This window comes from Solanum verrucosum, unplaced genomic scaffold (assembly GCF_900185275.1).
Source record: "Solanum verrucosum unplaced genomic scaffold, falcon-dt-bn FXZP01000242.1, whole genome shotgun sequence".
Classification (NCBI taxonomy): Eukaryota; Viridiplantae; Streptophyta; class Magnoliopsida; order Solanales; family Solanaceae; genus Solanum; species Solanum verrucosum.
In genome coordinates this window covers 258,264-268,690 of record NW_026020168.1, presented here as the reverse complement: position 1 = coordinate 268,690, position 10,427 = coordinate 258,264, and positions in this window count along the sequence as shown.

Genomic DNA, 10,427 nt, shown 5'->3' with positions numbered 1-10,427 from the left:
TCTGTGCCATCTTCAACCTATCTTGAATCACTTTCACCTTCTCCATAGCTTGGTGAACTAAATCTGGTCCTATCAACCCAACTTCACCAACTTCAAACTATCCAATTGGAGATCTGCATCTTCTCCCATAAAGAGCTTCATAAGGAGCTATCTCGATGCTATAACTATTGTTGTAAGCAACTCAATGAGAGGTAGGTGATCATCCCAATTACCTTTGAAATCAATCACACAATCTACCTTGATACCTCAAAAATACTATCTCCCCCTTGTTCAAAAGCCATCACTTTTTGCTTATGAACACTTGCCTTTAATTCAAGCAATAAATGATCTTGTTCTTGCTTATCTTTTACTTTTGACACTAATGATGATTCATCCCCATTCATTATCACTACTCTTATTTCTGTGGAATCCATTAGTCGAACTCCTAGTCGTGCAAGTTATGCACCTCTTTTGCTAACTCTTTATTAACTTCCTCAAAATGGGCGGTACTACCCATAGATAATCTACTCAAGGCATTAGCAACAACATTAGCCTTACCTGGGTGATAAAGAATACTCATGTCATAATCTTCGAGTAACTCTAACCACCTTCTCTGTCTGAGATTAAGTTCTTTCTGACTAAACACATACTGAAGACTCTTGTGATCGGTGAACACATCCACATGCACACCATAAAGATAATGGTGCCATATTTTCAAAGCAAATACTATGGCAGCCAACTCTAGATCATGGGTTAGGTAGTTCTTCTCATAAACTTTCAACTGTCTGGAGGCATAAGCCATAACTTTGCCATTCTACATTAACACACAACCCAAACCAACTCTAGACGCATCACAATAGACAACAAAGCCTTGCGTACCTTCTGGTAAGGTCAATACTGGGCAGTAGTCAACCTCTTTTCAATTCCTGAAAGGATTTCTCACAAGCTTCAGACCATTGAAACTTCACTGTTTTTCTGATTCAACTTGGTCAAAGGATATGAAATAGATAAAAATCCCTCGACAAACCTTCTATAATATCCAACCAACCCCAAGAAACTCCTAATATTAGTTGGAGATGTGGGTCTAGGCCAATTCTACACTGCTTCTATCTTTTGGGTATAACTCTAATTCCATCACCGGAAACTATGTGGCCCAAGAACGCCACAGACTCAAGCCAAAACTCACATTTAGAGAACTTAGCATACAACTCTCTATCTTTTAGAGTATGGAGAACTATTTTGAGATGGCTAGCATGATCTTCTTCATTCCTTGAATAGATTAGTATGTCATCAATGAAGACAATAACAAACATATCTAAATAAGGTTTGAAAACTCTATTCATAAGGTCCATGAATGCTGCAGGCGCATTGGTCAAATCAAAGGTCATGACCAAAAACTCATAATGACCATAACGGGTCCTGAATGCTGTCTTTGGAATATGACATTCCCTTACTTTTAACTGATGGTAACCTGATCTGAGGTCTATCTTTGAGAAACACGAAGCACCCTGAAGTTTGATAAAAAAGATCATCAATCTTTGGAAGAGGATACTTATTCTTGATGGTAACCTTGTTCAACTGACGGTAATCTATACATATCCTAAGGGAACCATCTTTTTTTCTCACAAATGGGACCGGAGCGCACCAAGGTGAGATACTTTGTCGTATGAAACCTTTCTCTAAAAGATCTTTCAACTGCTCTTTAAGCTCTTTCAACTCTGCTGGTGCCATGCTATATGGCGGAATAGAGATAGGATGAGTATCATGAATAGTATCTATACCGAAGTCTATTTCTCTCTCAGGAGGGACTTCGGGAAAATCATCTGGAAAGACTTTGGGAAACACTTTTACTACTGAAACTAACTGAATAGGAGGTATCTCAACACTAGAGTCATTAACTCGGACTAAGTGATAGACACACCCCTTGGAAACTAACTTTCTCGCCTTAAGGTACGAAATAAAACGACCCTTAGGCACTGTTGAACTGCTCTTCAACTCTATAACTGGTTCACTGAGTTCTACAATTTATTGATGCATAACAGGCATGAAGTCAGTCCATGCCTAGAATGACTTTGAAAACTACCATGTCTAACTCAACTAAATCAACTATGGTACTCTTGTGATTGACAAAAACGGAACAATCACGATAGACTCTTTCTGCTAGAATAGACTCACCATCGGGTGTAGAAACACTAAAGGGATCAAGAAGTTGCTTAGGAAGAACATCAAAATTGAGGATTTGGATCATACCAATGACAACATCTAGTGAATCCTCCCGCTCTCGGCAGCTAGAGATAGCATAAAGACAGTTTTCTTCTCCGCCTACCCTTGAAGTAGCTCATCTAGATGCAACTCTATTTGGTGGAGCAACTGAAAAAGACTGGGCTCTATTACCCCCATTACCATTACTTTGTCTGCTTTTAGGACACTCTCATAAAATGACCATTCTGGCCACGCTTGAAAGCAACTAGTAGAGTCATCACGACACATCCCTGAGTGGATCCTACCACACTTAGCACATGCAGGAGTCTTAGTACCCCCTTGTGCCTTACTACCTTGCGAATGCGCAGGTCTAGCTCTGAAGTTCTGAGAATTCTGACTATTGTACTCATATTTGTTCCTTGGTGCAGGTGCACTAGCAGATGATGAAGCAGGTCATTTCTGCTTATGTTGGAAATAAGACCGGTTCGCATTACTCTTTTGCTGCCCAGACTCATTCCCTGATGTCTTAGCCCTCTTATTCTCAAACTCTTCTCTATCCTTCAGCTGGTCTTCCTCAACTTGTTGTACATAGATCATCAGCCTTGTTATGCCCATGTCACCTATTAGCATGGCTGCCTTACTTTCCTTACTTGACAGACGAGTCAAGCCAACTACGAATAAAGTTATCCTGCTTCTCATGTCAGCAACCATCTCTTTGCTTCTCTTAACTCACGAGGAAAGAAACGCCTCATGAAGGCACTCTCGATCATAGGCCAGCTTAAAATCGGTTACGCATAAGCATGAGTTAGAAAGAGACTTTTATAGAGATACACTCTATCGCATGAAGTGACAATTAAAGAAGTGAAGAAATTCCTAAATGTTGCAGCCTCCTAATTATAGATGTGGCACGCTTCACACCGATAACTAGGACTCTACAGACATGACTTCATAGACTCCCTAGGACACTTGAACTCTGTGCTCTGATACCAAGTTTGTCACACTCCGAGCATAAACCCCGGACGTGGCTGGCACTCGAGAACCATTGCTGGCCCCAAGTGAACCCTTGGCCTGGCTTACTTACTCAGCGGAAGACTTTACCTAGGATAAATACTTTTAAAACAAGTAAACTGAACTGCTAAAGATATAACTTATAATGTATTATAATAACATTCACTGCCAAAGTGGTAGCTCAAGTGTCAACTTAACTGAAAAGGAAAAGTAAAAACTCATGAACTAATATCACTAACTCTGTCTATGAAGCGTCTAAACAATTGAGATAGACGTTGGGACAAGACCCACGACATCCTAATGAACTAAAATACTGAAAAAACAATAAAAAGGATCCTCCGAAAAGCTAGGAGGCTCACCAACTGACTCTGAGTGCTCAACTGGATCAACAAGGCACTGGATGCTGATCCTGATTACCTGCGTCCGCATCGTAATAAGATGCAGGACAACTGACATCAGTACATTGAATGTACGAGTATGCGAGTTAGAATGCTAAACATAACTTATGCTTGAAAAGAATCTGGAAGAAACACTTACCGTGGCTTTACTCAACTCCTGGATAATTTAACTCAATATAAAGCAATAAAACACATGCAATATATAGTAAGCTTTTAAAACAGTAGAAAACAACTTAGTTCATTAAAGAAATTGTAATAACAAACTCAACTTTACTCATATAATAAAGTAATATAGTTTATGTGGGAGTTTCTCTAATCGACAGCCACCACTATGAGCCTAAGTGATACAACGTCTTGCCCACGCTTCCAGAACTGTCCTATACTTTGTTGTCATAAATAATGTTTAACTAAGTGGATCCACTAGTCTATGCTAAAAGCATCTTAAGGAGTTATCTAAAAAGTATGATCCTTTACTACCCATGATGGCTACATGGTTTATGGAGACATGAGTTATCTGAACTCAAACTCATCCCCATATCGGTGCACAATACTACTCCCAAAATATACTTTAGCTCATATGTTTGTAAAAACAAAAATCTTTCTTTGGTTTGAGATAATTACTCAACAACTTAGCTTAAAAGCTCTTTTGGAAATCTTAGTTTCCTTTCTTCCTCAAATGTGAAAACATTTTAACTCTTGGGAATACTTAGTTCCCGTATAATCTTTGATGAATGAACTTTACTCTTACTCTTTACTGAAAACTAGCTCAAAGACTCTTTTGGAAATCTCAGTTTCCTTTCATGTTTAAATGTGAAAACATTTACTCTTTGGGAATACATAGTCCCGATATACTCTTTTGAAGAAATGCATTTCAAACTTTACTCTTTACTCAACTCAAAACTCAAATCTTAAAACAAAGTTAAAACATTTGTAAAAGACTTTTGGAAAACTTTATGAACTTCTCTTGACTTGACTTTTAACTTCTCTTGACTTGACTCTTAACTTCTCTTGACTTGACTCTTAACTTTCCTTGAATTGAATTATGAATTCAAGGTTTGTGATTTGTAATAGGAAAGATCTAATGATGTTTAGGAATGATTTTAGATAACTAAACATGAGAAATGATTAAGAAATAACTGCCTGGAAACTAGTTCGTGACGCTGAGGTGTATTTAAATTTTGGTCACGAAAATACTTTATGAGTCAGAGAGGTCCGTGACCGCTCCGCGACGCGAGGATGAATTTTTTCGAAACTGAGGTGCAGGTCCGCGACGCGTCCTAGGTCACTAGATTTGCCCGACTTTTTCCTTCTTTCGTTTTCCAGTCCATATTCACCCAAACTCGACTATTTTTCTCAATTTTTCTTTAGATTCAGATACCCAACATGTATACACAAGAATCTAACTCAAACAACTCAAGAAAACAACATTTTAACCTCAAGGAGCTCCTCAATCTCAACCTAACTCAAGAACAAAGGTCAATTTCAAGAACACCATTCAAAAATCATCAACTTTCAACTTTCTAGAACAAACTTCGCTGAAATAAACATGATTGTCGCGTGGGTGGACGAATCCAACACTATTAAAGACTCATATACCTCGTAGGGATCACTCCTTGACAAAATTCACAAGCTAAACCTTCAAGAACGACGAATTTTGAACTTTTCTTCTCCTTTATCCTCTTTTCTCTTTTTGCGTTTTTTCTTCAAAAACCCTAGCGTAAATTTCCAATTGTCCAAACTGAACCAATTCAGATTAGACCCCAATTTAATTGCTAAAAACAAATTAACTTAATTGGGTGGCGAAAAGACCATATGCCCTTCTAAATTCCGGATTGGACTTTCCTTATTTGAACAACTCAACTTCCAATGGGAATAACTCACTCATACGAATCGGCAAACTCGGTGGCGTTGAAAATATTATTCCAAGATCTTTTCTACAATATCTGTAAACACACCTAACTCATCTTGAGTTAGGAGTTATGTCGTTTGAAGTTCACCAAAAACTCAAACTTAACTTAACCAATTTTCCAGATTTTTATTATTTCCAAAAATCACTCTTTCTAATTCTAGCTCTTTCTAGTTTTTTCAATTTGCGAGATGTTACAATATCCCCATTACCCACATAAATACTAACCTATTTTCTGTAATTGACTCCTTCACAGAGGTACAGTGGTGAAGGAATAAACGCCGACAACACAACTGCCTCAAATTTCTATTGCATCATCCAATCATTTTCTCAATTTAATCTGTTGTGATGCAATCACCATTTTAGAGACTACATATAAAGTATCAAATTTCTATTGCACCAACCAATCATTTTCTCAATTTCTTTTGTGATGCTCTCTAACAAAAGAAATTGAGAAAAGGCGTGTGAAGTGATAGATGGAAGAGATTACTCTTAGCCGTTTGTAATCAACTACGAGGAACATTTTTTTTTTTTTTTGTACCTTTCCTCTACAAAGTTTCCTATTTTCTTCTAATCACAGACATTTATTTTTTCCCCTCGACACTAACCAGTATATAGTAGAGTAGATTTTTGCGATGTAAAGAGCCACTGATTGAAGCAAATATCTCCTTCTCTTTGTCCATAATTAATTTTTGGAATTTTTGCGCAAAACCATAGTGTGAAAAATAATAAAATTGATATTTGGAATATTATAGATTTTTCTAGTTAGTTTCTAGAATAGTCTAGTGTAGTATCTAGAATAACTACTATCTTAAAGAAATATCTAGATATTCTAGATCTAGATATTTTAGAGAGTTAGATATTTGTAATAAAATATAGAATAGTCTAGATGTTGTAATATCTAGAACCATCCCACACAAGTATAAACAGGGTGGCCTTAGTCATTTGTATACAACCCAAGAACAACCTAAATCAAAGAGTCTAGCTTCTACTATAACAAACTTCTTTTATCCAAAATACTCTTTCTGCCTTCTAGCTTCCTTTTTTTTAGTTGAGTCTTCCAATTTTAGTTAATCATCTTGGGCTAGCAGAAGGTTTCCCCGATTATAATTTTCTTCTGCTATTCTCTACATGGTATCAAAGCTATAGTCATACGTTGGCTTTTGGATTTTATTCAAGTCGGGTTAGTGGTAGATTCAACTAGTTTGTCTATATGAATTTTAACTGGGAATGAAGTTGTTGAATCAGTCCAATTATAAGGTATGAAAAATATGTATGAAATTATGCCTTGTGGGCGAGGATTTGTGGGATGTTAACGGGAGTAACACAAATCCTCTTGAGGACGGACTCGAGAATAGTAGCACATACAAAAAGTGGAAGCAGGTTAATGCTAAGGCGGAGTTTGTCCTAAAATGGTCCATATCCTCCACTTTATTTGATTATATTATAAAGTGTAAATCAACTCATGAAATATGGAGGACCCTCGATCATTTGTTCAATAAGAAGAATGAAGCTTGGCTGCAGATATTGGAGAATGAATTGGCCAATACTATTCAAGGTAATCTTTCGATTGCCGAGTATTTTTTGAAGATTAAGAACTTATGTTATGAGATATCTTTGTTTAATTCGGAAGATGCTATCTCTAAAGAACGAATGAGAAGAATTATCACTCGTGGTTTGAAACCTGAATATATTTCATTTGTGGCATCGATTCAAAGATAGGCTCAACAACCATCCTTGGAGAAGTTTCAAAATTTGTTGTCGTCATAGGATACTAGCCAAGCAGTTGGCTAGTATATTTGTCAAAGAAGGAGAATAAAATGCTCTTGTAGCCAGCAGGAGGAACTTTAAAGAAAAAGCAAGAGATATGCCACACTCCTAATCCTCAGGTGGTTCAAGCTCACCAGGAGAGAAGGAAGAGTCTTCTAACTATTATGGTAAGAAGCCTCTTACATGCTATCAGTGCGGAAAAATAGGACACATAAAAAAGATATTGCCAAGCCAAAGGGAGTAATACGACACAAAAGGTTGTTGAAGAAGAAGAAGAGTGCAAAAAGTGTTTAGTAGCTGATGCTCGAGCAATAGATGTCATGATTTCCATCAATCTTGAAAAAGACTGGATCGAGAATTTATAATATAATATAGCTGATCACTTGGAGAAGCAAGAATCTGCTATTTTCGGCATGAAGTAAGAAATTTTTGAGGATGTTTCCAATGGTGATATGATAGCTTCTATTGAAGAAATCAAAGAAGAAGATCCCAAACATGCAATATCTGAAACTACATGTGCTAGTGGTGACCTTTACAGAGAAAGCATTAAGGGAGATGTATTGGAAGCCGAACTATTTGGTCAATCATCTGCAATATCAAGGCCAATTAATGACTCAGAGCAATTTTGAAAGCAGATGGAGAAAGTAGAGATCAAATAGAGGAAGAAGTTGATATTGAAGTGTTGGAGGCAAACAATATGATTTTTGAAAGCTCTAAAACTGCCAAAAAATCTACTGAGGAGATGATAAGAGAATATGGTAATGGATCCTATGTTGGTGTTGAGACTTAAGGAAATTGATAGTGTTTCTCTGGATAATATAATTGAAAAGGGGGAGTCTGAGAACTCAATAAGGAGATAATCTACATGGATCAATTGACGATGAAGAATTTTTATCATTTGAAGAAGCAAGAGGAGTCTGAAAGAAATTGTTGAGATTTTCATCAAGACGTGGCTCAAAGCTTCATTTGAGTTCTTCCACAACAAGTGTGGGATAGTTTCCAAAAATCACTTTAAGGGTGAGTGTGAAAAATGATAAAGTTAATTTCTGGAATATCGTAGATTTTTCTCGTATAGTTTCTAGAATAGTCTAGTGTAGTATCTAGGATAATTATTTTAAGGAAATATCTAGATATTCTAGAGAATTAGGGCATCTCCAACCCAAACATCAAATTTTACACCAAATTTGATGACAACACTATTTTTGGTGTAATCAACTCCAACCCACTGCACCAAATTTTACACCAAAAAGGAATATTTTTCTCTTTCTTCATTATTATATTATTATTTCTTATTTCATTTATATTTTCTTATTTCATAAAACAAATTCTTTCTAAAACATTCACCATATATAATTCATATTATTTCCTTTTATAATCGTTTAATATAAAATTATTTTGTACCATAATTTTTTAAATAATATAAATTGCTAACAAATATTATACATTATACATAATAATGGATAATACAAATAAAAGTGAAATCATTAATGAAATACAATTAAATAAACATTACATAACTGAAAAAATTATTTTAAATTCTACATAAATATTCAACTTTCAAAATCACTACGGTGCTCCCAAAATGCTCTATTAATGCATTACGTAGTTCAAAATGAACTTTTTTGTCCTTTATTTTTTTATATCGAGCTAGAAATTATAATTTATAGTAGAATTAACATAAATTTTTTTTAAAAAAAATGTCATATATAGAAAAATTAATTTATAAAAAAGCTAAATTTTATATCTAAAATTAATATTATAAAAGTATTACATAAAAAATAATTAAATATACAAGAGATACTAAAACATACAATTTATATAATGTTTAATTAAAAGTTTGTATAATGAAATAATATTAAAATATTCAAAAAGTGAATTGGTGTGATGAATAGTATTGCACCATATTTGGTGTAAACACTATTCACACACCAAATTTGGTGTAAAAATTGATGTGGGTTGGAGCTCAAAACACAAAATTTTACACCAAATTTAGGATTTGGTGTTGGGTTGGAGATGATCTTATATATTAGTAGTAAAAGATAGAATAGTCTAGATGTTGCAATATCTAGAACCATCCCACACAAGTATAAATAGGCATGACCTTAGTTATTTGTATACAACCCAAGAACAACCTAAATCAAAGAGTCTTCTTCTATAACAAAGTTCTTTTATCCAAAATACTATTTCTCCCTTCTAGCTTTCTCTTCTTTAGTTGAGTCTTTCGATCTTAGTTAATGATCTTGGGCTAGCAAAAGGTCTTCCTGATTATAATTTTCTTCTGTCATTCTCTACACATAGATCAATCAAAATTTATAAGCTAATATGTAGAGTTTAGTTGATAGTTCACTAGATATTTAAATCTTCAAACAGGGACATATATTCGTCTCCTCAGTTTATTTTTCATTTCCACCATATTATTTTTCTTTGACAATTATTGTCATTTGAAATTATTACAAGTGTAGTTATCAAAAAATTATCATGATTGCTCACGGGAAACTAATTAGGATCTTTCTCTCATAAAGATTTAATTGTTGACTGTCAAAAAATTATCATGATTGCTCAGGGAATGTGATATGGCTAGTTGTCTTGTGTGCAAGAAGTGAACTCATCATTTTCCCCCCTTATTTTATATAATACTAGTATTCGTGTCCCCGTGTTCATGCGTTGTGCAAATATTTTTAAATGTCATAATTATTAAATTAAAAGTAATTTATGAAAATTATTTACTTGTTAATATATTGCTTAAATAGTTATAGTAATACATTATTACTATTTATATGATCATATTAACTCAATGTTTTAGTATATAACTTTTTTGTTATAATATTGTTCTAATAGGTTATGATCAACTACATTTTTATGTTACAATATATTTATGTTAAGCTATAAAATAAAAAAGGTTTTTTTTCCTTATAAAAAAAAATCAAATTTCAACATTCCGCATGAAATATTTAATACTATAAAATTAAAAAAAAAAAAATTTAAATGTTTTATACATGTATAATTCAAAACTACAAATTTCAAATAAATTTATTAAATTATAATTACTAATTATTATTTAATATTTAATACAAACATGAAAATATAATTTAATATCTAATTAATTAAATACATTTCATATTTATTATTGAAATTAATTAAATACACATAGTGAAGCTTGATTT